The sequence below is a fragment of the Geotrypetes seraphini genome, chromosome 8, assembly GCF_902459505.1.
Source record: "Geotrypetes seraphini chromosome 8, aGeoSer1.1, whole genome shotgun sequence".
Classification (NCBI taxonomy): Eukaryota; Metazoa; Chordata; class Amphibia; order Gymnophiona; family Dermophiidae; genus Geotrypetes; species Geotrypetes seraphini.
The window spans coordinates 100,410,097-100,437,525 of NC_047091.1; the positions used below are offsets into that span (position 1 = coordinate 100,410,097).

Below are 27,429 nucleotides of genomic sequence, written 5' to 3' on the forward strand. Positions count from 1 at the left end.
TGCATTTCTGAATTTGGCATGTCAGTACTCAGGGGGCAGGCTGAAGGGGTGCAAAGGGAGATCTCATTGTGGGGACTCATTTGCATAAGTCAGTAGGGGCTGAAAAGTGGGGTCATCATGTGCAAAAAAACACAGTCATTCAATGGTTGAACTGGCCCTAGCAGAACTGATTCTTTTAAAATAAAGAAACTGTAAATTCAGACATGAGCAAAAATAAAACTAGGACGGAATCAGACTGTATGGAGAAAATGAACCGGTCTATAATCTTGCCCTCATAGCGACTTCTAGTGGTGCATATGATTTTAGGGAGGAGGAGCCAGAGGCCGAACTGTCACTCAGCACAGCTGTGAAATCTGAGACTCTCTTGTGTGTTCCAACGAAAGATACAATATCAATCCCAGGCAAGCTTGAAAGGACACTGTGGGTGTGGGGCTTCACAGCACGCACCGCACCATCAGTGCTGTAGATCATGAAGGAAGAATACAATGCATAGACTGGCCAGAGAAGAGGGGGTGCAGCCGGTGCACATCGCTCCAGGGCCTATGAAGCTCAAGGGGGCCCAAGAAAGCCCAAGAAACATCACAAAAACCGAAACGTGTCATTGTCTCAAGAGGAGTCGTCCTTACAAACTAAGACACAGAATGGCACGAGAACTTTTGCGTATAAGATTGCGAAGCATTGAGTGAGCGCGAAGCAATAGAAGACCGTGACAATGATAAAATACTTTGAGTGACATAATACGGTGCATTCAAGATTCAGCAAACAAAATCTTGTGAAAGTGACTATCAACGAGTGTTCTCACGTGTTCATTCCTAGATTCAAACTTATTGCTTGGATTACTCCTCCGTGCTTTCCCACCGAATCCCGAGAGAAAGAAGAAAATGGGACGTGAGCCACCCTGATTCATCGTGGACTGCAAAGAAGACTTTACAGGACAGCGAAGAAGAAATAATTCCACAAGTAAATTTCCCTGTAAATGCTGTATTTGTAGCATAAAGGACCCACTGATATTATGGGCTCCTTTTACCAAGGTGCGCTAGCGTTTTTTGCGCACGCTGAAGATTAGCGCACGCAAGCCCCGCACTAAATGAAAAATACTAACGCAAGCTCTATGGAGGCATTAGCGTTTAGCGCGGCATTGTAGTGCACACACTAAAACCTTAGTAAAAGGAGCCCTATGTGCCTTTTTGTCTACGTTTTTGAGAGAGTCGAAAGACAATAGCAAAATTGTCCTAACTTTAGAACCGCTAACAAAATTCTTAATAGCAATACGGTAAATTTCTATGTTCTATATTTCATTTCGGGTACCACCCTTAAACACATCATCTCAAAAATCTTTGTACCAGGGCCCGGATTTTCTCTCAGTGGCCCTGTGCATAGATCAACAAGAGGCTGGCCTGTGACCAGGGTTTTGTGAAATCTCTTACAAGACAGAGAAAATACCGGTAGATCTTTTCTAAAGCAAAGCCTTGGTACTCAAAAATTAATTTCTGCATTTCACACAGTTCTGTATAGACTGTAAATCCTGTACTGAACTAATGTAAGTTGTACCTTAGCAACTTTCCAAATCATTTAGATATCCTTTTATCATTTGATAATTAGGTGTGGTAATATGGTCCTTTGAAAATGTATTCTTTGTTTGGTGAATCTATATATGTCAATGATACTTTTATGAAACCTTTTCCCTTTCTCCCACCAAACTAATCCTTGTATGGTCTATTTATACGAGGGGCTGCTGAAAAGTTCTCAGCTCAACCAAGACAAGAATGATGTGGAACCATGAAACTTACAAGTTATTCCATACTTTTTTTATAAATGAAACCAAAAGTGTGGAATAACTTGTAGGTTTCATGGCTCCACTTCATTCTCTTCTTGGTTGGGCTGAGAACTTTTCAGCAGCCCCTCGTATTACTAAGGTTTATCATATACTGCTAAGTACAAATTTACTTTACAATAGATTTTTTTCCTGAAGTCTTGTTCCTTACTTTATTTACTTTATCAAATTTGATATAATGCCTCACCCAAAGCTCAAAGCATGTCTAAAATGCATGGGAATTTATGATTAGCGTTTTATCAAATTTTTAATAAACTTGAAACTTGATTAAAATACTAAAAATAGCTGCCCTATCTATAACAACCCATTTACACACACAACTCAACAAGGCAGGGTTCCAGTCTGACCTCAATACTGACAGCCCAACTCAAATCCTTTTAGGATTAAAAGTCTTCTCATAAAACTATATTTTCAGTCTCTTCATAAAAAGTGAGATACAGTATTCATGTTTATGTTTATTAAAAGAACTTGATATTCTGCCACTCTTCATCGGATCTAGGCAGTTTACAATAAGAATATAATAAAAACAGTAAACAAAATAAACAAAAAAGAACTCCATTTCCTAATAGGAAAGATAAAACCCATTCAATAAAGACAATCTTAGACCCATCACCATAGACACTCATGCCCATATTACTAAGTATCTTTAGAAGGCCCTGCTGTGAGGAATGCATCCTCTTAGAGTAGGTCTTCCACAATTGGAAGAAAGGACCAGGTTTTGGGTAAGTATGCAGCAAGCTGAACAGAGGGTATCACCTCTTGCACTGTTTCCCTGCCCCTCCCCCCTTTTCCAAGATGGATCGTGATTTGTGTCCCGTAACCTGGAACACAGATGATGCAGAAAAGAGCTCTTTCAGACAAATGAACCTGGTCTGGTGCTCAGATTCCCTTCCAAAGTATCTTGTAATCTGCACAAGTCTCTGCATGCCCACAGTTGCAGGTGAAGGAACTCTTAGTGAAATATAATTTACGCAAGATGGCACAAGGTGCAGCATTTTAACATGGCTACCACTACAAGGAGGTTTACCAGGCTGAATAATCAAGAAGGCATTAGAGAAAGTAGGTACCATACAAGTTGGCTGAAGGACCATATAGACCTCTTAGAGAACACTATAAAGAATATATTTCTCTTTAATCAATACAATGTTAAACCTTCGTTAGGAAAGAACCATCACATCACAGTCCAGGTCTACACTATTTTCTGGACCTAACTTTATAGTTTACTTCTGCCCTGGAAGAGGAAGTGATGTCAGAGAGGTCAAGACCAGCAGTCACACATATGAAGAGTGTGGCCCTGTGATGGCTTCACCTGTTTTGCAGCTGCTGCTGTTAATTTAGAGAAGCAGAAACAGCAGCAACAGGGTGACAGCAGGAGGGAGGTACTATTGCATTTAAGTCCTGATGACCTTACCATGTGGCACTTTTAAAAAAAGGTGTATGGCCTTATGGCCATGCAGCATAGAGAGAATATTGATACACCCTCTTATTGGCTGCAGACCACTCCCACCCTTGGTATGTTACTGGTGTACTTGACCATTTTCTTCATAGACACACCACTGAAAGACTGATGTACTAAGCCATACTTTAGAGTTGTGTGTTGAAGTTCAGAATACAGTTTCCTAATATGTGCGTTTTAAAAAATGCTGTGCCCCATGAAAGCAATGGAATAAAATCAGGATGTCTCAATTCGTCCTCCATTTTCTGGAGCCATATGGTAACCCTAATTACAGGGCCACTAGAAATGGACTATACAATTTTTTTTCACAACTTGATTATGCAGTTATCCCCTGTACTCTTTAATTTGTACCTTGCATCTCAGGCAAGGCTACTCAATGCTTGGGAGGATACTTTCCATTTTTTTCGCTAATGATATTCAGTTACTCTTCTTTTTAGGAGAAGATCATGATCGAGCTATGAGTGATATAAATAGAAAATTAAATCAATTGAACAATTGGTTAATAGAGCACAATTTGGTTCTTAACTATTGAAACAGTGATGTGAGTCTTTCCTGAGATCCAGGGTTCAAAGATTCAGTTTTGTTCAGAATTAACAATATTGGGTGTTCACTGCGACTCTAGTTTGAGCTTTAGTCCTCATATGAATTACATTGTAAAGACAAGTTTTTGCCAATTGTGAACGTTGCATCAACTAAAACCGATCCTTGAACAGAAAAGCCTTACAAAGTTGACACATGCATTCATATCAATTAGGTTAGACTACTGCAATACTCTCTTTCTTGGACTACAGTCAGTGCGATCAGGGATTATTTCCTGTTCTGGCCCCAAGGAATGGAATAAACTTCCATCTTATATCAGAAAGCAAGAAAATATTTTTATGTTTTAAAAACTATTGAAGCGGAATTTATTTTATCATATGAAATATCCAGAAGAATAATTGAATGTTATAGACAAAATTGTGACATTGCTGTATCAAGTTATTAGGGTGGAGAAGATTTAAGATTGTATTGCAATTCGTTATATGTTACATGCATTTTAAGGGTTGTGTACTATTGTGTATGTATGTTGATTTTATTGTATGACAAAACGAAAATGAAGAGTAGCTGGAGAAAAATATCCAAATAAATAAATAGCTAAACTTCCAGTATTAAATATGCGCTGGGAGCATAAATGCTCAAAAGCTTAACCCCTTTTAGTCTTTAAATATATACTTTTTCTTAAATGAACTACATAAGTACACATACAATGGCGGAAAATGCCTCAGAAGCTGCAGGACAAATGTTGCTCTGGAGCTATGAAGTGGAGCTTAAATAGCTCATTAGCTCTCCTCCAATAGTCTATCATAGGCAAAACAACCCCTCAATGTAACTTAAAAATAATTCTAAGCGAAAAATTCATAATCAAAAACAAGCAGGCATTACTTATCTTTGCTTTAAAATGGAGTGAAACTTTATAACGTGATGCTAGCTTTAATTCAGCTGCCTCACAGAATTAATATGTAGCTGACGATGGCCAACGTTTCATGATCCACTGATTATTTCTTCAGAGTTCTGTTTTACGTCCTTGGTGCGAGGTTGCTGTCCGCGTCGGCATCAGCACTCTCTCTGATGTCACTCCCGGGATCCGTGCCTTGGAAGTGACATCAAAAGGGTGAACCGATGTCGGATCCCGGCACGGATCCCGGAAGTGACATCAGAGAGAACGCTGATGCCGACGCGGACAGTGACCTCACACTGAGGACGTAAAACAGAGCCTTGAAGAAATGATCAGTGGATCATGAAACGTTGGCCATCATCGGCTACTGCATATTGGTAGACTAACTACTATTAAGATAAGGAATATGAATAAGGAATAAACAATATCCACTATAATAATTCTCTTAGCATGCATGCGCACTTCAATTTTCGTGGCTCTGTACATCTGTAGCTTCGTGGCCAGCAGAAAGTTAAAGGATGCAGCACGTGCACACATTCGGGGCTGACATCAGGGAGAGAAGGAGGCGGCAGCGACTGAGCTACGGAGCTAGGGGAGGGAAAACCACAACCACTGCCGCTCCCTGGTCGCACGGCCTTCTCCTCTGCCTCCACTCTCCCATCTGGGTCAGAGCACCGTTGCAGCTTGCAGGAGCCGCGCTCTCTGCCCGCTCGGTGGCGAACCAACACCCCTTTACCTCTGAATTTGTTTGTTGGGCGAGTCGAGGATGAGCATTTGTGTATTTGTGCTGGAGGCTGGTGGCGCTGCCGCAGGGGAGGAGAGGGAGGGAAAGAGACAGAAAGACAGACAGCCACACAGACAGCTGCCAAGAAGAGAGAGAAAGAGACAGAAAAAGACAGCCACACAGACAGTGGCTAAGGAAAGAGAGAGAGAGAGAAAGAAAGAAAGAGACAGAAAGACACAAAGACAGTGGCCAAGGGGAGAAAGAGAAAGACAGACAGCAGCCGAGAGAGAGAGAAAGAGACAGAAAGACACACAGACAGTGGCCAAGGAGAGAGACAGAAAGACACACAGACAGTGGCCAACAAGAGAGAAAGAGACAGAAAGACACACAGACAGCGGCCAAGGAGAGAGAGAGACAGAAAGACATAAAGACACACAGACAACGGCCAAGGAGTGAGAGAGAGAAAAAGACAAAAAGACACACAGACAGCAGCCAAGGAGAGAGAGAGATAGAAAGAGACAGAAAGACACACAGACAGTGGCCAAGGAGAGAAAGAGACAGAAAGATAGACAGACACACAGAGAGCGGCCAAGGAGAGGGAGAGAGAGACAGAAAGACAGACAGACAGACAGTGGCCAAGGAAAGAGAGACAGAAAGAAAGACAGACAGACACATCTATTCTAGCACCCGTTAATGTAACGGGCTTAAAGACTAGTAGAATAAATAAAATACAAACAACTTTTTTCAGTTGGGAATAGTAAGAATATAGCTTTAGAATTTGCAACCTTGACCTATGAGGATTTAACACATAAGTCTCTCCGTAAAAATACTGAATATATGGGACAGAGGAGTGGTGTTTCTGAGGTCTTTGATTGAAGATAGAAAGACAATATAACAACCAGAAGAATTGAAGAGCTATAATAAAAGGCCTGTACTTAGAACAATTTACTTTGGTAGGATGCAAGGCTTGGCATTTGAAATCTTCATTGTATTTGACAATTAAGTTGGTAAGGTATAGGGCTCCTTTTACTAAGCTGTGTTAGGGCATTAACGTGTGGAATAGCGCACGCTACAATACCACGTGCGCTAGACGCTAAGGCCAGCATTGAGCTGGCATTAGTTCTCACCGCGTAGCGCGGGGTTAGCACGCGCTAATCTACTGCATGTGCTAAAAAAGCTAGCGCACCTTAGTAAAAGGAGCCCATAGTCAACAGAGATCCTTGCGCTCTTCTAGCAAAGAGCTGTTTTCATTGCCAGGCTTAAGTATCATAAAGTTGTCTCTCTTAAGAAGCAGAGCTTTTTCCTTTTTTTTTTTTTTTTTAAATCTTTATTAAATTTTCAAACTACAATTATGTATGCAAATAATTCATGCACATATAATATTACAAAAAAAGCACAATAAACTTACAGATATTAATAAGCAATTATTTCCCCCCCACACACACACACACCTAGTAATCAAGAATATTATCTAGGTCCTGCGTTATGGAATTCTTTGACAAATTCTTTGATGGTTTGTCATATTTGTCATTTTGTAAGCTGTTGAAAACAGAATTATTTCAGCAATATTATGGAAGCAAACTGTGACTATAGGATTTAGCAATGATTGACTTGGTTCTGTTAATTTGAACTATTGTTTTATTGTTTTTTTAATAGATTTTTTTGAAGGGACTGTATTGTATTTTAATAAGATTTTTTATTGCATACTGCTAAATACTTATGCCAATAGTAGTAAATCAAATAATAAATCCAATCCAATATTTTGGTATAAATAAGTCAGATACTCCACTCGTGATACCATTTCACAAATAGCATACTGACTTACAATGTGAGTTAAAAATCAGGAGTGGCCAAAAAGTCTCCCTCCTGGAACCAGAAAAATTGGCAGCTCTGGTTAAGCAGGTATTTGCCGAACAGAATTTTTGCATTTCTGTTGGAATATGAGCACAAGTGTGTGTATGTGCCATTATTTTAATCCTTTCTGAGTGTAAAGTGCAGAAAACTGAGGGTGTATACAGGGTCGACTCGAGAGATTAAAGTGCTCTGATGTTCAGCCACCAGTCCATGCCCCACCCCCTAGCCTCTGGGGCAGGTGGCCCATAAGGCCACACCCTGCTGGGAATAGGCAGCAGTATCAGAATAGGGAGGAGGAGGAAAGTGTTGGTAGGTTAACATATGGGCTGGTGACATCACGGCCCTGGGCTTCTGGTGCCCTTTAGTGCCACTGCCTTGGACCAGAGGTTAAGCTGGCCCTGGGTGTATAGATTATGGAATTGCCACCTCGAAGCTCTAAAGCTCTTCTGATTTTTCCATCAGCGAAAAGTTGCAAACTAAAAAGATATCGGATGCTTTCATACCAGGTTGCAATCTGGGATAAGAAGTTTAAACCTTTACTATTGACGTCTGTCTCATATTTGCATTTTAGGAGACAGTTGAAGACTTACTTATTTTCTAAGTTCTTGGGCTTCTAGGCTCCTAATTATTTTTGATTATGTATTCCTATCTAATCTTTTGTAAACTGCATAGAACTTAAAAGTGATGTGGTCTAGAAATGGATTTTATGTTATGTTATGTAAGGTTTTAATAGCTCATGCCTTCATTACTATTGCATTTAAATGAGCAGTGCACAGTCTCTGCATTTTTCTCAATGTATCTGGTGCACTAAACTCCTTTCCCCCAATATTCAGAGATATTTAGCTGACCAGGAATGGCTCCTGGCTGGTTAAATAGCCGGCTAACCACTAACATTTAGCACAAGTCAGCTAGTTTTCTCTATTAGCAGCTAGCTAGTTAATTGCAAATATTCAGGATTAAACTGGCTAAGTTTATTGGTCAAGATAGGCCACATAAAAAGCAGGCCTATCTGACCGCTGTGAACTTAGCCAGTTAGTGCTGAATATTGGCTTAACCTGCTAAATTGCCACAGACAGAAGTAAAACTGGATATTCAATGCCAGTCGCTGGAAACAGCCTCAAGAGGAATTGATACAAGAGGGCGAGTCCACTGTAAGAACAACTGCACTGACTGCCGATGAAAAAGAGAGTTCAAGACAGCCTGCAGGGTTCACAAAGTGATCTGTAGAGAAAACTCAGAGGGGCTAACTTCTGATATTAAAATCCCACACTCCTTCAATTCACACACGTCGCAACGCAAAAAGCTATCCTTCCCATCACCTCAACAAGTGCGACGGAAGAAGATATGGACTTCTCATTTGGAACAAACTGCCAACACACCTAAGACAACCCACCACCTATCTTGAATTCCAGAAGAAACTAAAGACATATCTCTTCTCTCTATAGCCTTGTTCGTATCATTCACTCCTTCCTTCTAAAACCAACTCTCCTTCTAACAATGTAACTCAAGAACTTTATCTAAATCTCAGTGGCATAGTAAAGGTGAGGGGCCCCTCTCCCATCATGCACGTGCCCCCTTCCCTTTCCCCGTATCCCCCTTTGACATCACTTCCTAGGCCAAAAAGGTATGGGGGAAGGCAAGGGGCATGTGCAGCAAGGAGAGGGGCAGTGAGTGGGCGGGGGGGGGGGGGCAGAGAGGAAGAGGTGTGTTGCCGCACCCTTAGGAAAACCATGCCTAGGGCAGACCGCACCCCCCTTCCTATGCCACTGCTAAATCTTATTGTAAATTGCATAGATTCCTTGCAGAAAATTGCAGTATATAAAGACACTGTATTGTATTGGGATCAACAACGACCATAGGACTTATGTGGGCTGCCTCCCACATTCTGAGTATCAGCCCCCCTTCAGCCAGAATAGTGCAGAAAATTATGCCCAGAAGCCATGGTGTGTGTTAAACTTCCCGTGCTTAGGGCCAGTATATTACTGGGCGTATAGAGGTGAAAGATGATATCTTCAGTCTTACAGGGCCCTCGGTAACCAGAGGACACTCGCTAAAAATCAGGGGAGGGAAATTTCGGGGTGATGCTAGGAAGTACTTCTTCACCGAAAGGGTGGTCGATCATTGGAACGAGCTGCCTCAGCGGGTGATTGAGGCCAGCAGCGTGTTAGATTTCAAGAGAAAATGGGATATTCATGTGGGATCTCTAGGAGAGTAAGAATCAGGGAGTGAATCATTGGTATGGGCAGACTCGATGGGCTATGGCCCTTTTCTGCCGTCAATTTCTATGTTTCTATGTTTCTATGTTTATATATCAGCTTCAGGGCATCCCGGCTAGTGGAATTATTCAGACTACACCAGTGGTTTCAAACTCGTGGCCCACCAAGTACTATTTGAGGCCCTCGGTATTATAAAGAATGATTCTTTATGGAAAACGTGTGTCTTAAGTGTCCGGTGGTCACATCCGCAATCGCCTTCAGCTCTCACCTCCTCCAGCACCGGACACACGCACAAGCTGTACTGCTTCCATTGGTTACCTTACATTCTGGAACGTTGTCCGCCTCACTGCTGTAACCTCACGCAAAGCACTTTCCTGCATCTGTATGCGATTGTGAGGTGGACAATCGAGTGCAGACACAGGAAAGCGTAGTTTTCCCGTAGTCTCTCGAGACCACGGTGGGAGCTCAAGGCAGCCATTTCCTATTGGCGATCTACATGGGGCAGGAGCGTAGGAAGATCGCTCCTGCCCTGAAAACCTGCTAGACCACCAGGTAAGACCGGGATGCCGGGGGGAAGGCGGGAGAGAGGCAGGAGCATGATAAAATATGGGTTCCCCCCCCCAAAAAAAAATCGCAAATTTGTGAAACCGCGAATGTGAAAACCGCAAATGGGGAGGGGGAAGTGTACTCTCTTTGAGCTGTCGTGACAACTTTCAATATGGACAACTTCAAGCCATCACACCACACTACTTGTCAGTATAACCTAAAATCTATGAAGCAGGTGCCCACTTGTCAACAGTATGTCCTAAAAACTATGAAGCAGGTGCCCACAAGTACCCTGTCAGCTTAGTCCTAAATAATCTCAATCAGAGAAGTCATGGCTGGAGATTTTAGGGTATTTCTGGTTTTGAATTTCCATCCGACAATAGTGTGGGATTTGTAGTGCTTGATCCTGTCCAGTGCTAGAAGTCCCATAATGCACCAGGATGGGGTGGGCAGAAATCCAGGACTGTCCCAAAATATCCAGCCTGGAACTGAGTAACTTGGCATCTGTATTCACTTCACTTCCTGGGGAACCTGTGAGCATGACTCACTGAGTTTCCCTCTAAATTTTTTTCAGGCTTAGTAAGTGCTGTCCCTCACCCTGTTCCTGCTGCTGACAGCAATGTGGACCTGATATCAGCACTCACTGACATCATCGGCAAATGAGATGGAAGTATTGGAGGCCACACTCAAGGTCACCTTAAGTATTATAAATGATCTTTTTTTAGAGAGGGGTTGGCTCTGTTTGGAAGCCTTCAAGGGATGTTCCAGTCCATGCCTTTTGCTCTTGAAATTGAAATAGGGTGTGTGTGTGTGTGTATATATATATATATATATATATATATATATATGTTTGTGATGGTGGTGAGACTGAATTAGTCTTCAGCCACAGTGACCTGTACCCACAGGTTACCTGTAATTTTTAATTAAGGGGAAAAATAAAACATTTTTTGTCTAGGATTTCATTATTTCAGCCAGCAAAGTACTGTATTGTGTTTACCAGGTTAGACCACATACATATGTCGAAATAAAGGCTTCTTTTTACTGAACTTACTTCCTACCTCTATGACTAGCTTACAAAACTTATCCTGATCTGATGAAGACATGAGAAAGCTGAAAGGTCAGCCACAGATGTAGGAAGTTAGCCCAATGAAAGAAGATCACCTACAGCTCGTTTAATGACCTTTCAAAAGACATTATGAAACGGGAAATATAAATTTCTCTCCCACAAAATGAGAGAGAGAGAGAAAGAGAAAAAGCATTTTTTTCTCATGGTAAAGAAAATGCTCAGGGGGCCCCGTCCACAGATTTCAGTAAATCTTGTCCAGTCTGTTCCCATCCCAGACCTTTCAGCGAAAGCTGTCTTTGACTAGTAAAGAAACTCCAGACAGTTTCCTCTGTGCCCTGGTGAGCGTTCACGACCGTGCCATGGACACTTCTGCGCCTGTTTGCCCTTTCTAGGTGAGGGACTCCGACCATCTGAGCAGAGCTACAGACTTTCCCTCTCTCTCTCTCTCCAGGCGGCAAACCGTGACTTAGAAAGATACGATAGAACTGCAGATGAGACCCATCGAGGCTGTCCCCAATCTCTCCAGTCTCCATTTACCTCCCCCCACCCTTATCACTTCACTTCGATGTATTTAAAAACTTTCCCTCCCCCAGTTCCCTTTTTGTTCCATGTACGTCAATGTGAACTTGTCCAGTATTTTTAACATTTGATAAGATATTTCTTTTAATTTGCTTCTTTTGATTTCCCCTCATTTTATTCTACACTGGCTTGATAGATGGTATATCAAAAATAAAGAAACTTGAAACTCTCTGCTGGTGTATAGACACAGACCCCAGGTGGAATCGGGCTGTCCCTTCTTTCCATCCCAAATGAGGTTCCCCGCAGCAGTTCTGAGCCAGGTACCTTTGCCCAAGTCTGAGGCAGGTGAATGCAAGTCTGCACTTTTCTCGCATCTGGGCAAACTTTCAGCACTATGGACACCATTATACCCCCCCCCCCCCTTCTCCTTTTCTAGTTTTTAACAGATGAGATATCCCAGCTTCTGCAGGGTACTTACCGGCAGACCTCAGGGAGGGGGGAGCAGCGGAAGACCTGTCCCTTCTGCACAGTAGGGCTCGGGGGGGGGCAAGAGTCGTGCCTAGCTGTGCCCGGCCATGGCCACTCTCATGAATGCATGGGTCGCACAGCACTAACTCCACCACTGGAAGCTGCATTATTAACATTCAGTTACACTTCCTCAGTCCTGGCCTTCCTTAACTCTTGCTTGCCCAGGAGAACTGCAGACTTTCTGCGAGGCTAAGTGCCTTTCTTAACCCTGTCCGTGCCAGTCCACGGCAAAGTGAGGCCAAGAGAGGCATGGCTGTGCAAGGGGCATTCCTGCAGTTTTACAAATGTATTCCCCAGTATTATTCTACCATACACTCAATAATCTATTTTGTAACTATGTAAAACAAACAAACCTACAATTAAAGTGAAGCACGGAAGTCAGGCAGGGGGACAGCGGCAAGATTTGACCAATTTCCAGTTCTCCCTGCCCAGGATTATCTTGTGTAATGGTTGTCCTGGGAGACTTTTCATACATGTTTCTTTCCCCTCTCCCTCTTCTTTTTTTTTTTTTTTTCTAGCACAAGAAAACTGTTTGTGTCAGTTTGCTCATTTGCAGCTGTCCCTTATTAGATAGAAAGATGCCTGACATGAATGGAATATCTATGAAAAATATCAGGGCTCCAAGTCCCACAAAAAGGGTGTCCAGCCCTGAGATGTATGAGACACCAGAATTAAAAACCCATCTATGTTCAGGGAGAGGCAACACCAGAAGTGTGTCAATTTCCTCTGGTCTAAAAAAAAAAAAAAAGGAACCAATTTAACCCTATGTGGCAGGAAGCATGCTCCCTGGCATCCTACCCCTGACAGCTGTGTCAAGAACATAGTCCTAGGCCACTACCTGTTTCTGGGTAAATGTACGAGAACTTCATTCTTTTGCGCCTCTGGTCCTAGACGCAAGCATACTCTGGTTAACCCTTAACGAGAGTCTCATACTACAACTGCTTGTGGGTCAGATTTCTATATACCAAACCTTGGTTTACAATAATAAATCGTTCCAGAAGCATGCTTGGAATCCAAAGCACTCGTATATCAAAGCAAATTTCCCCATAGAAAATAATGGAAACTCAGACGATCTGTTCCACAATCCCCAAACTTTAATACAAAATACTATACGTACTTCTGTTGCAAGACCTTGCTCATTTAGAACAGTCGCAGTGTCGGAGAGAGAAGAACCATCGGTTCAGTTGTGACGTGTGTATACTGTGTGTATTTATATTGCAAGACATTGCTTATATAGCAAGTTAAAATTTAATAAAATGTTTTGCTTGTCTTGCAAAACACTTGCAAAACAAGTTACTTGCAATCCAAGGTTTTACTGTAATGGCTTTGTGTTCTTGCCTATAGCCCACTACACCCTGGGGAAACTGAAAAGTAGGCCGGGAAGGCTATGGGTGGGGGAACCTTCAAACTGTGGCCATTAGTTTCAGTAAGAAGGGGGGGGGGGGACCCTGACTTCAGAGGACACTTTTGGGAAAGGTCACTACCAAGTGAGAGGAATTTCTGAGTGGGGGGGGGGGGGTCTTGCATTGGATTGTGCTCCAGGAGGACAGCTACTAGAAGAATGGCTGCAGATGGGGGCTTGTGCTAGGGAGGGGGTTCAGGGGACAGCTTTGTTCAACTGTGGCCAGTCCCTTTAAGATACAGCCCTGCAGCAGTGGGTCATGGCTTTGTGGCTTGATGTTTCTGAGATGGTGGAATAATGCTACTAATTATCATAGCACTGTACATTTAACATTCAATAGATGGTCCCTGCTCAGAAGAGCTTACGATCTAATTTGGACAGACACAGGACATCTCAGGGTTGGGGAGATTCTGGTAGAGGAAATGATGCAATGGGTATAGGTATCTGATAGCAGTGACTGGGAGTTAAGAATTGAAAGCAATTTCAAAAAAGTGGGCTTTTAGCTTGGATTTGAATGCTGCTAGAGATGGAGCATGACGTATTGATTCAGGCAGCCTGTTTCAGGCATATGGCGTGGCAAGAAAGACGGGACAGAGTCTGGAGTTGGCAGTGGAGGAGAGTCGAGGTCCATTTGAAAGGAAACGTCAATGAGAGGGCATAGGATGCAGTTAAGAGGTGATAGGCTCTGGAGTAATCTAAGGAAATACTTTTTTGCAAAAAGGGTGGTAGATGCATGGAACAGTCTCCTGAAAGAGGTGGTGGAGACAGAGACTGTGTCTGAATTCAAAAGGGCCTGAGATAGGCACATGGGATTTCTCGGACAGAGAAAGAGATAATGGTTACTGTGGATGGGCAGATTGGATGGACCATTTGGCCTTTATCTGCCTTCATGTTTCTATGTTTCTAAGGATGCAAATAAGAGGGACTTACCCGATGAACAGAGTTCATGGGGGGCAGCATAAGGGAAGATAAGTGAGGAGAGATAGTGTGTGTGTGTGTGGGGGGGGGGGACTACAGACTGAATGCATTTGTAAGTCAGTAAGAAGAGTTTGAACTGTAGGGGAGTGTGTGATACAGTGGCTAGAGCAGGGGTAGGGAACTCTGGTCCTCGAGAGCCGTATTCCAGTCGGGTTTTCAGGATTTCCCCAATGAATATGGATTGGAAGCAGTGCATGCAAATAGATCTCATGCATATTCATTGGGGAAATCCTGAAAACCCGATTGGAATACAGCTCTCAAGGACCGGAGTTCCCTACCCCTGGGTTAGAACTACAGTCTTAGCACCCTGAGGTTCTGAGTTCAAATCCCACACTGTTCTTTGTGATACTGGGCAAGTAACTTAATCCTCCATTGCCCCAGGTACATTAGATAGAGCAGTGATTCCCAACCCTGTCCTGGAGGAACACCAGGCCAATCGGGTTTTCAGGCTAGCCCTAATGAATATGCATGAGAGAGATTTGCATATGATGGAAGTGATAGGCATGCAAATTTGCTTCATGCATATTCATTAGGGCTAGCCTGAAAACCCGATTGGCCTGGTGTTCCTCCAGGACAGGGTTGGGAACCACTGAGATAGAGTACGAGTCCATAGGGACAGATAGGGAAAAAGGCTGGAGTACCTGAATCTAAACCACTTAGATTATAAGTGGTATATAAATACTAAAATAAATAAATAAATATTTGGAAATGGATGTGGAGCCAATGAAGTGACTTGAGGAGAGGTGTTATGTAAGCAAAGTGACTGGCAGAATGCAGCAGAATTTTGACTGGATTGAAGGGGAGAGCAATGGTTTAGTCTTTAGTGGAAGACCTGTGAGAGGTAAGTTGCAGTAGTCTAGGTAAGAGGTGATAAGGGTGTGAATATGGGTTTTAGTAGTGTGATCAGAGAGGAAGGGTTGGATTTTGGAGATATTATAGAGAAAGAAACGACAAATATTGGTGGTCTGTTGGATTTGTGCAGAGAAAGTCAAAGAGAATCCTGAGGTTGTGAGCTGACAAGACTGGGCAGATGAGAGTATTATCCACTGAGGCAGAGAGTGGGGGGGAGAAGAGAAGTAAGATTAGGTGGGAGGATAAGTAGCTCAGTCTTGTTTGTTTACTTTTAAGTGGTGTTGGGACAGCCAGGCAGCTATGACATATTTGCTCAAAATAGGCCACAGCTTCTCTTGTGCTGCTATTACTACTCCCAAGTAGAGAATGACATGCGGACAAGTTTGGCCCTGTTGGAACTCAATTTCCCCGTTCCGTTCACATGAGTTTTGTTGCTGTCCTTGTCCTTGCCCTATTCCTGTAAGCTCTGCCTTAAAATCACAAGTGTTCGAGGCTTGTGCGGTTAAGGTGTTTGAGACTTGTGCAGAAGAGGCTAGAGCTTGCAGGGACAGGAAAAGAACTCGCTGGGACAGGACGGGAAAATGAGTTCCTGCCTGGACTGGGAAAAATTTGTCCCCATGTCATCCTCTACTCCCAAGTCTCTTGAGCCACCCCTACTGTGATCACAAAAAAAAATGATGAAGGAAGTTGCCAAAAAGGTCCCTTATCTCTCTAATAGCTTCAAACGTGCTATAATTACAACACTCCTCAAAAACCTTCACTGGACCCTAGCTGCCCTTCCAACTATCATCTAATCTCCCTCCCTCCGCCATTGCTTTGACTTTCTGTCATCCCTAACTATTCTTGACCAACTCCAATCAAGCTTTTGCCCCTTGCACTCTATGGAAATTGCCCTTGCTAATGTGAGGCGCAGTGGTTAAAGCTACAGCCTCAACACCCTGAGGCTGTGGGTTCAAACCCATGCTGCTCCCTGTAACCCTGGGCAAGTCACCCAATTCCCTCAATGCCCTAGTGACATTAGATAGATTGTGAAGCTTCCAAGACAGACTGGGAAAAATGCTCAAGTACCTGAATAAATTCATGTACACTTCTTCCTCTGTATCCATGAGGGTTAGGGGCAGAGCCGGCCCGCGAATATTAAAAAAGCGTGAATAATATTTGGACTGGTTCTGATCCACACCCCCCCCCCCCCCACACACACACACACACTTCTTCCCAGCATCCGTGCGTTGCAGCCAAGCAGGGAAGGTAATGCACACATTTTTAGAGCCCCCTCCAATCTTGCACCCTGTGTGGCCACACTGCCCACATATTACATGCTACAGCCTGTGTTTTGCAGTGAGCCTCTTTTTCTCAGGTTAGGTGCATTAGCACTTAAGCCCTCATACAGCCCCAGAACCCTTCCCTGGTGATCTAGCGGACTTTCGGGACAGGAGCGATCTTCCTACGCTCCCGCCCCGTGCAGATCGCTCAAAGCAAATGGCTGCCTTGAGCTCTCGTCGTAGTCTCGAGATAATGTCTTCTTTTTAGAGGACTGTCCAGGCTCCTGGATGAACTTTCCAAAACCCGGCATTTGTCCAAGATTTAGAAAGTCCCTACCAGTTCCGACCACATCTAAAGGGCCTCTGAACATACACGGATGACGTCACACACATCCACACATGCTTGAAGAAGAAAGAAGGCTTGACAGGGACAGGGCTGGGGGGTGTAACGGGGTGGGACTGGGGGCATAATGGGATGGTACTGGAGGTGGAATGGGGTGGAGCTGGAGGTGGAACAGGGCGGGGTTTTCTTTTTCAAAATATGGTAACTGTAGCCTGGCCATTTCTAGGAATTACATTATTTCATAAAGGTTCATGACACAGATAACAGATACCCACATCAAACTTTTGTATCAACAAAATCAGGGGAGCCAAAAAAATGTTAAACAACAGGAGGATAAAGAAGATCCCAGAGGAATCCCGGATAGGAGGTACTGCTGGGAAGAACAGGCAGTCCCATCTTGCACAACAAAAAAGTACAACCCTCAAAGAAGGACTTGAGCCAGCACTTTCACTTTCATTTTCTCTTCTGGAATTGTCAAGATTCTTTTTCTAATTTTCTTGATACTATCTAGATGTGATGCAAACTGCTTAAAAGGCTCTTCCCTTAGGTGGGATATTAAATAAAAAATAAACTTGTATCTTGAAACCAATGCCAACTCCAACAGACCATCCTATACATAAGTGGTAAAAGCCCAAGCCCCAGCGAGCACAACTAAGCCTGAGGAAATGGGTCTACAGGACCACCATTTCTCTTGAACCCTCTTATCAGATGGAAAAACCTGGTAAACTAAATGCCCCCTAAACTCAAAAGTACAGCTAAGGAGGCCTCTGGATTATGCCCCATCAGGGAGACCCTAAAGTACTTTGAGAACATAAAACAGCCTTCGTCTCCACAAAGTAAGTGGCCAATACCTGCACTGAAGGCTTGGATCAATATCCCTCTACTAAATTTTGCACAATAGAAAACATTTTTGAGAAGGTGTTTTCTCTAAGAGGCAGCCACATATATAATATACCTTTATAACTATTATCTAATCTAATCTATTATTTGTGCATCGCGCAAACCTAAACAGGCTCAAGGCGACCTACAGTGGGAAAGGGTGTCTTGGGGCATAGAGGGAGAGAAGGGGAAGGAGGAGAAAAGGAGAAGAAGGGCGTAATCAAACTAAGCAAAAGAAAAGGTAAGTATGGATATCATGCAGATATTAGTTATCTTATCAAAGAGTAGTTATCAGTGTGATGCCTGTGTGAACGTCTATGGAAGATCTTCTGTTCAGCCATCTATGATATATTCTACTTTGCATATACTGTATCACTATCACCTGCATGTGTGCCTGAAGAAGGCCCACTCAGTTGTCTGTGCTGTATTCATGTTACATGTATCAGAGGATGCCTACCTGGTATTAGGAGAAGCAAAGAAACAGATAAACTGATATTATGAAGTTAGCACTGTTACTTTAAAGAGCCCTAACCACCGTCATCAGTCATTGCCACATGTCTTGTGACATTTTCCCGTCTCTGCTGATGTTAATGTTTAACTGTAGATGCTCTGCTGAGCCAGCTCAGCCTGGATCTCATATGCACACGTTTCATGCCTGTGTCCTTGCTATGACAGCTTCTGTAATACATTCAAGATGTCTTTTTGATGAACAGAAATAAAAGTTTTCAGATTATGGTATAAGGTTGTGATGTGTCCTTACATTCAAGGTACAATCACATCACTCACCAGTGTTCATTGATAGACTCTTGATTCCTTATACTATAGCAAGAGCGCCTAGATCCATCCAACAATATGTTCTTTCTATTCCCTCCTTGCGCCAAATAGTATACGACACCACCCGTACAACTATCCAGGATGCACTGGAAGGGGGAAGGGCCACCATTATGAAGAGGTGGCCCTTCAAGGCAGGAGGGAGTGAATATCCCTCCTGCCTGATTTTCAACGAAAGGTACGGGGGCCGGTGTTGGGGGATGGAGGGTTTTTGATCTGGGGGGATTTGATCTAAACCCCCCAGCCCACTAGACCACCAGGATTTTGTGGGCGGGGTCAGGGAGATTGGAAAGCTTGATGTCAGGGGTGTCATAAGAACATAAGAAGTTGCCTCCGCTGGGTCAGACACAAGGTCCATCGTGCCCAGCAGTCCGCACCCGCGGCGGCCCTTCAGGCCCATGACCTGTAATGTGATCCTTCTCTAATCCCTTTTATCCTTCTATCCAAACTCTGTCTAAAATCTATCTCTACCTCTATCTGTATCCTTCAATCCCCCTATCACTCAGGAATTTATCCAATCCTTCCTTGAACCCCCGTAGTGTACTCTGTCCTATCACAACCTCCGGAAGCGCATTCCAGGTGTCCACCACCCTCTGTGTAAAGAAGAACTTCCTAGCATTGGTTCTAAAATTGTCCCCTTTCAGCTTCTCTGAGTGCCCCCTGGTGCTTGTGGTTCCCAATAATCTGAAGAATCTGTCCCTTTCCACCCTCTCTATGCCCTTCATGATCTTGAAAGTCTCTATCATGTCTCCTCTGAGTCTCCTCTTTTCAAGGGAGAAGAGCCCCAGCCTTCCCAACCTGTCTGTGTATGAAAGGTTTTCCATACCTGTTATCATTTTCGTCGCTCTTCTCTGGACCCTTTCAAGTATCGCCATGTCCTTCTTGAGGTACGGTGACCAATACTGGACACAGTACTCCAGATGCGGACGAACCATCGCATGATACAGCGGCATGATGACTTCCTTCTTCCTGGTTGTAATGCCCTTCTTAATAATACCCAACATTCTGTTTGCTTTCTTGGAGGCCTCTGCACATTGTGCCGTTGGTTTCATTGTAGTATCTACCAGCACACCCAAGTCTTTTTCAAGATTACTATCCCCTAGCACTGACCCCCCCATTTTGTAGCTGAATATCGGGGGTTTTTTCCTAAATGCATGACCTTGCATTTCTCTATATTAAAGCGCATTTGCCATTTGCTTGCCCACTCCTCCAGTTTGTTTAGGTCCCTTTGTCGGAAGGAAGGAAAGGCGTGTGCAGCAAGGGGTCGGAGAAGAGAAGAGGTGCCGGCGTCCCCACCAAGATGGCGCCCTGGCCCTCACCTCCTTACTATGCCACTGCACAGGGCAATCATTTTTGGTTTGTTTTTCAGTTTGATTTGGTTTTCCCTCCTGATTTTCTATTTATTTCACACATTCATTATAACAATTTTTAAAAAATGATTATTAGAACTTAAAGTACATTAAATCAATTTGGCATGCATTACATTTTTTAATGAGCACTAATACGCTCAATGCACACTAACAAATACACATACTATAATTTAGAGCTGCATGCAAGAACCAGGTGGGGGCAGTAACAAGTAGCACATACAGCAATGTTTGAGGTTATCCATGATGAATATACATGCAGTGCCTTAGTTGTATGCAAATATCTTTAACTTATTTATTAGAGATATCCTGAAAACCAGATCAGTTTGTTACTCTCAAGAATATACTTGGTGCAGTGAATTGATTTCTTTTTGATTGGAGAAAGAACTTACCATATATCAACCAATGGCAATGAACAGTCATGTGGTCACCTATGGCTGATAAATTCTTTAAAGAAAGTGAAGCAGGAATCCAGTGGGCATAAAAAGTTATATAGATATCAATTATTTCCCCTCCCATTATTTTTTCCTTGATCCAATTCAACTGAGCAACTCCAGCTCTCCACAAGATCCCGCCATTCCTTGTCCCCACGGGAACCCTGGAACTGAAAGAGCTGCAGCCTCAGCCTTCATGAGGAAGGATTGATAGCAGTCAAGGGGCATCCTGCTGGAATAGCTATTCCCATCAAACATCAAGGAAAGTTTGTCTGAAGTCTAAAACCAGCTGCAGCTCCCAAGATTATCTGGAGAGCTAGCAGAAGCCAGATAAACAAGCCTCAGAGACAAAGAGAGTCTCTGGCAAAACCTCAGAGTCCTGGATGTCACTGACTACTAATGATGCCCACAGATCTCTCAGTCACATAATTAAACTATACTAAGCAGGGGTAGTGGGAGGCCTTCCACTCTTACCCCCACCCAACCCAAGACGCCTGCTTTCCTTCAGAGGCATTCTCAGCAGATGGAAAAGAAAGATAGGGCGTTTTGTGATCAAAATCTGACCTTGAATTAGGAGAAAATTTGGTTCATCAAACTTCCGCAGTGTTGTGTTCTTTTTTTCCCGTGTGTCAGAATGTTTATCAGATGAAAGAGAAGTTATGATTATGGAGAGGGAAGGAGGACGGAAAAAATGATTTTGTGCTGGTTTAAGCACGTATGCGACTGAGAGGCATTTTTCTATTTAAGTTGTTATATTGTCCTGCTGGGCTTATCAGATGGCTGATAGGTCATTAAGGAAGGGATGAGATGTCCTGATTTTGCTCCATTGCATCCATGAACTTGAAGTTGTGGCATCTTGAAAAAAAAAAGATTTCATGTACACATCAGATAGGCAGAACTGGCTCTGCATTTCCATATAAGCTATAGAATTATTACACAGCTTTTCTAAATCCAGGCTCAAGGTGCATGAGTGATTCCCATAATCTAAATGTACCTGGTGCAATGGAGGCTGAATGATTTGTTCAAAGGCATAAAGAATATCAGTGGGAGATTGTGGGATATAAACCCTGAAATCTCTGGTTCACAAGTTGCTTCTCTAAGCACTAACAAGACAGCACTTATCAGATTGTTTTTGTGGCATCGACCCCATTCTTGCGGCCACAGAAAGTGCAGGCTCAAGACCCCAAAAGGGTTCTCAAAACAAAACCTCATTTGGGTCCACGACTCACAGTTTGTGAAGCTGTGAACTAAGATATTCTTCCACTCTTGAACCAGAACAAACTAATTAGGCTAAGGACAGCACTGTTTGGACTATTGGCTGTACCTCATGTTACATTGAATGAAATCCACCTTTATCCAGGTACCCCCAAACAAGAGATCTGCCATCTACCACACCCTCTTTTGAAAACTTGGAATCAAGACTGTGGGATTTTTGGCCAACTAAAATGTCTTTTATTTCAGAAAGCCTGTATGATTGGGCATAAATGTACTATGCAATTTTGTTTGCAGAAAGAATCTCCAAGTTTTTGGCATTGGAGGAATCAATTACATCGCTTATTTTTATTTGAGAGTTGGGAGGTTCGAGGTTCGCCTAAAAAAACTCGTATTCAGAATCTTTCACCAAAAATATGAAGTTTGGTTATCAATGATTTATTATGAAAATTAGGTTTACTAATTACATTCCAGTTATTTATTTTAATTCTTTATTTTTGTCAACTTTCATCCAGAGTGAGGGATTTCATTTAGGGGAAGATAGTGGGTAGGGGATGGAATTAAGGGGGGTGTAGATAAGATTGAATTAATTCATATGGAAATTAAATTTGAAAGAATAATTTAAATTTGTATGAAATTTATTGCAATTCTTATTGTATTGAATGTATTTTTGTATTATCCTATTGTACTGATTATTTGATTCTTTCAATAAAAATTGTTACACAAAAAAAAGAGCCCCGAGAAGTAATGGACGAATTCCTCTCTTCCACATCATGGCTGGCCTTGCAAAAAGGACTATACTGATGATCTGGTTGGCTGAGGAGGACCCTGTTCTGATGATGTGACTGGCCACACTATTGCCACTAGAGCAGATACAATCTAGTACCGACCCATGGGAAATGTGTAAACCCCCCCCCCCTCATACTATATTTAGTTGAATAGGCCAAACTCCTTAGGAGGTGTGTAAATATTGTGTAAGCTGCAATAGTAAACCTAATATTAGATGTGAAGATAGGTAGGAAGATTGATTTGGTATGAACATATACATATAAGTAGGACGATCGATGTGCCGGTAACATAAGTAGGATGATTGATTGATTATGCCATAATTATGCTGGTATTAATAATGCTGTATTGTAATGGCGCTACAGAAGCCCCTGCAACTCTGTATAGAGCCCATGTATTGCAACACCTCGCAGAAGCTCTTTGCAACTCTGTATTATAACACCTCCACAGAAGCTCATGTATTGTAACACCTTTACAGAAGCTTATGCAAACCGCTCTAAATTGACATTCCACTCATTAGTAGTGGTATAGAATTTAGCAATCAACAATAAAACCCTTTGGTAGATGTTAAGCTCATCCACCCCTACTAATGGTCTTGCTTGGAAGTTACACATCTCATGGACATGAACTAATTTCTCATTTTGAAAGCTTTGTGCACACAGAGGTTTCCCCAGAATGATCAGTCTATTTATTCAAACATGTTTTTGTTCCTTAATTGATTCACTTTATTATTTTGCATTATTTATATATATTTTTTTCAATAAGTTAACTATCACCTTGGACGTTCCATAGAATGAAAATATGGTTGACAAATCCTGTCATTAAATCATATTATTATGCACTAGCTGATGCCCCGGCGTTGCACGGGTTTTTTAATTATAGCAATAACACTGTAAATGGATTCAAATAAAGATACTTTAAAGTGGTGAATGAAATTATTTTTTTACAGCTTTATAAAAAGTACAATATTCAAATTATAATGTGAAATATTTGACAAAATGAATACAATACAACTAACACAAAACTTGATTATAAACAACATTTTTAGTTTCACCTCCAGGAGCAAGAACATATAAATTCTTGGGTGAACCCACCCTTGAGCAAGCAACATAGAGTTGTCCATGGGAAAAACAGGGGGATCTTAAATCCACTCCACAGTATGTAATAGTCTGTCCCTGTGATTTGTTGATTGTGATAGAGAATGCAAGTCTCAGTGGAATTTGCAATCTCTTAAACTGAAAAGGAAGATCTGTTGGAATAAGTGGCATCCAAAAGTTCCAGTATTGATTTAAACAACTCAATATGTGGAAACTCAGGTTGAAAAGAAACTCCATGCAGTTGTTTCCCGGTTCAGAATGGAACCTGTGTTCCTAGTTCAGCATATGTGAGTACTCATGTAATGTAATAACATTATGAACTGGGGTGCATGAAGGAAACAGTTACAAACACAGTTAGAACATACAAACTCTATATGTATGGTGTCCGTGGTAGAATAGAAACGATGTCCCTAGTGGTTATAGTGTCATAGAAAGTGTTTTATAGTTGGAATTAAGGTGAGTGGCAGCTTTTTACATCCTTTCCATTGACATGAAGGATGAAATCTGATTTTATGTTTGTAGCTCCGCCCACGTGTGCAGGGGGGCAGCGAGACCCCCAGAACATATCACCCCAGGTAGTGAGGGATCTGCATACCAAGTTGCGTTCAAATCGGTCAAGCCGTTTTTGAATTACTGAGAGAATGGCAGCTTTTTACATTTTTTCCATTGACATGAATGGGTGAAATCTGATGTTCTGTTTGTAGCTCCGCCCACGTGTGCAGGTGGGCCGCGAGACCCCCAGAACATAACAACCCAGGTAGTTGGAATTACTGTGAGAATGGCAGCTTTTTACATTTTTTCCATTGACATGAATGGGAGAAATCTGATTTTCTGTTTGTAGCTCCGCCCACATGTGCAGGTGGGCCGCGAGACCCCCAGAACATATCACCCCAGGTAGTGAGAGATCTGCATACCAAGTTGCGTTCAAATCGGTCAAGCCGTTTTTGAATTACTGTGAGAATGGCAGCTTTTTACATTTTTTCCATTGACATGAATGGGTGAAATCTGATGTTCTCTTTGTAGCTCCGCCCACGTGTGCAGGTGGGCTGCGAGACCCCCAGAACATATCAACCCAGGTAGTGAGGGATCTGCATACCAAGTTTCGTTCAAATCGGTCAAGCCGTTTTTGAATTACTGTGAGAATGGCAGCTTTTTACATTTTTTCCATTGACTTGAATGGGTGAAATCTGATGTTATGTTTGTAGCTCCGCCCACGTATGCAGGTGAGCTGCGAGACCCCCAGAACATATCACCCCAGGTAGTTGGAATTACTGTGAGAAAGGCAGCTTTTTACATTTTTTCCATTGACATGAATGGGAGAAATCTGATTTTCTGTTTGTAGCTCCGCACACATGTGCAGGTGGGCCACGAGACCCCCAGAACATATCACCCCAGGTAGTGAGGGATCTGCATACCAAGTTTCGTTCAAATCGGTCAAGCCGTTTTTGAATTACTGTGAGAATGGCAGCTTTTTACATTTTTTCCATTGACATGAATGGGTGAAATCTGATGTTCTCTTTGTAGCTCCACCCACGTGTGCAGGTGGGCCGCGAGACCCCCAGAACATATCACCCCAGGTAGTGAGAGATCTGCATACCAAGTTGCGTTCAAATCGGTCAAGCCGTTTTTGAATTACTGTGAGAATGGCAGCTTTTTACATTTTTTCCATTGACATGAATGGGTGAAATCTGATGTTATGTTTGTAGCTCCGCCCACGTATGCAGGTGGGCTGCGAGACCCCCAGAACATATCACCCCAGGTAGTTGGAATTACTGTAAGAAAGGCAGCTTTTTACATTTTTTCCATTGACATGAATGGGAGAAATCTGATTTTCTGTTTGTAGCTCCGCCCACATATGCAGGTGGGCCGCGAGACCCCCAGAACATATCACCCCAGGTAGTGAGGGATCTGCATACTAAGTTTCGTTCAAATCGGTCAAGCCGTTTTTGAATTACTGTGAGAATGGCAGCTTTTTACATTTTTTCCATTGACATGAATGGGTGAAATCTGATGTTATGTTTGTAGCTCCGCCCACGTGTGCAGGTGGGCCGCGAGACCCCCAGAACATATCACCCCAGGTAGTTGGAATTACTGTGAGAATGGCAGCTTTTTACATTTTTTCCATTAACATGAATGGGTGAAATCTGATGTTATGTTTGTAGCTCCGCCCACGTGTGCTGGTGGGCCGCGAGACCCCCAGAACATATCAACCCAGGTAGTTGGAATTACTGTGAGAAAGGCAGCTTTTTACATTTTTTCCATTGACATGAATGGGTGAAATCTGATTTTCTGTTTGTAGCTCTGCCCACATGTGCAGGTGGGCCGCTAGACCCCCAGAACATATCACCCCAGGTAGTGAGGGATCGGCATACCAAGTTTCGTTCAAAGCGGTCAAGCCGTTTTTGAATTACTGGGAGAATGGCAGCTTTTTACATTATTTCCATTGACATGAATGGGTGAAATCTGATGTTCTCTTTGTAGCTCCGCCCACGTGTGCAGGTGGGCCGCGAGACCCCCAGAACATATCGCCCCAGGTAGTGAGGGATCTGCATACCAAGTTTCGTTCAAATCGGTCAAGCCATTTTTGCGTGATCGCGGCACATACATACATACACACATACATACCTCCGATTTTATATATATAGATAGTGGGATTGAGGTTTCATTAATCAGTTGCTTTTATCCTTTGTATTATGTAGTCTGTTGTTTCATATTGTAATCCACTTCAGAGTTTTGGGTTCTTATGACATGTGGTATCAAGTTAGACTTTTAAAGTTAAAAGTCAAAATCAAACCAGGAACAGTCAACCAGGCTTGAAATGGAGTTCCAAAACCTGCTAGGTTTATAAATATGTGTACAGGTACTAAATACATGTGGTACATACAAAAAGGGGTCAACTTGTGAACAGTAGTGTCAATCGTCAAGGCTTCATTATAACAACAAAGTAGACGACACAAAAAAACACCAGCTGATCTATCTAATCTGCCATGTTATTCCTGTCCAAATCACTAGTAGTTAGCCAAAGAGTATGACCACCTATAGGACACAGGTCCGTACCCAAGACAATTTTGTTGTCTTCCAACTTCATTTTGGATAAATGAGCTTACAGGATCCCATTTACATCATGCTTTGCTCCTCTTCCTTCCAAGCTTTGGAGTAAGCTACATCATTATCAATGCAAGCATGACTGCTGCCCAAACACATGGTTTCCTAGGTGTCTGTGTTCTTCTGGGTGACATCTCACCACCTCCAGCTTGTTGCACTGATGGAGCTGGTCTCGGGAGTTGTAGCCTGCTGAGCTGACACCAGATTATATAACAGACAACCATTTATTGACTTGGTTTTGTCCTACCACATGTCGGAGCTTGACTGGCAGTCTTAACAGGCTGGGAGTCGTTCTCTTTTCAGTCATTATGTGACTACTCTGTTCATGATCTGAACTTTGGGTAAGGGAACTGCTTAGCTCTTTAACACATAACTCATTTTAGTTGCTGTTTGGAGGCCTCCAGGCTTGCTAATTTCCATCTCATTAGCTGTGGCATGTTTCACCTCTTGACCCATTTTATACTAGCCTGATTTTAGTAGCTTGCCATTCTTCTGGCATCATGCCACTGTCCTGGAGGGCAAAATACTTGCAAACCAAAGAAGCAGCCTACAAATGTAGCTTCATGGATTGGTTCAAGTGCGTCATTGATCTCTGAATCCAGCATTCTCCCACATACCCCACTCCATCCCCCATGGAGGTGTTACTTGCACGGATCAAAAAATGTCAAGGTTAACCATAGGCAGTGACAGATTTAAGATTTTA

General features: G+C 42.7%; 1 protein-coding gene across 1 annotated transcript in view; it reads right to left on the reverse strand.

Moving 5' to 3' along the window:
- Positions 1-12,243, reverse strand: part of PDE4C (phosphodiesterase 4C) — a 707,892-nt gene extending 695,649 nt beyond the window's left edge. The window contains exon 1 of the mRNA XM_033954582.1: positions 12,129-12,243. The gene's annotated coding sequence lies outside the window, so the exon portion shown is untranslated. The remainder of the gene's footprint in view (positions 1-12,128) is intronic.
- Between the last annotated feature and the right edge of the window lie 15,186 nt (positions 12,244-27,429).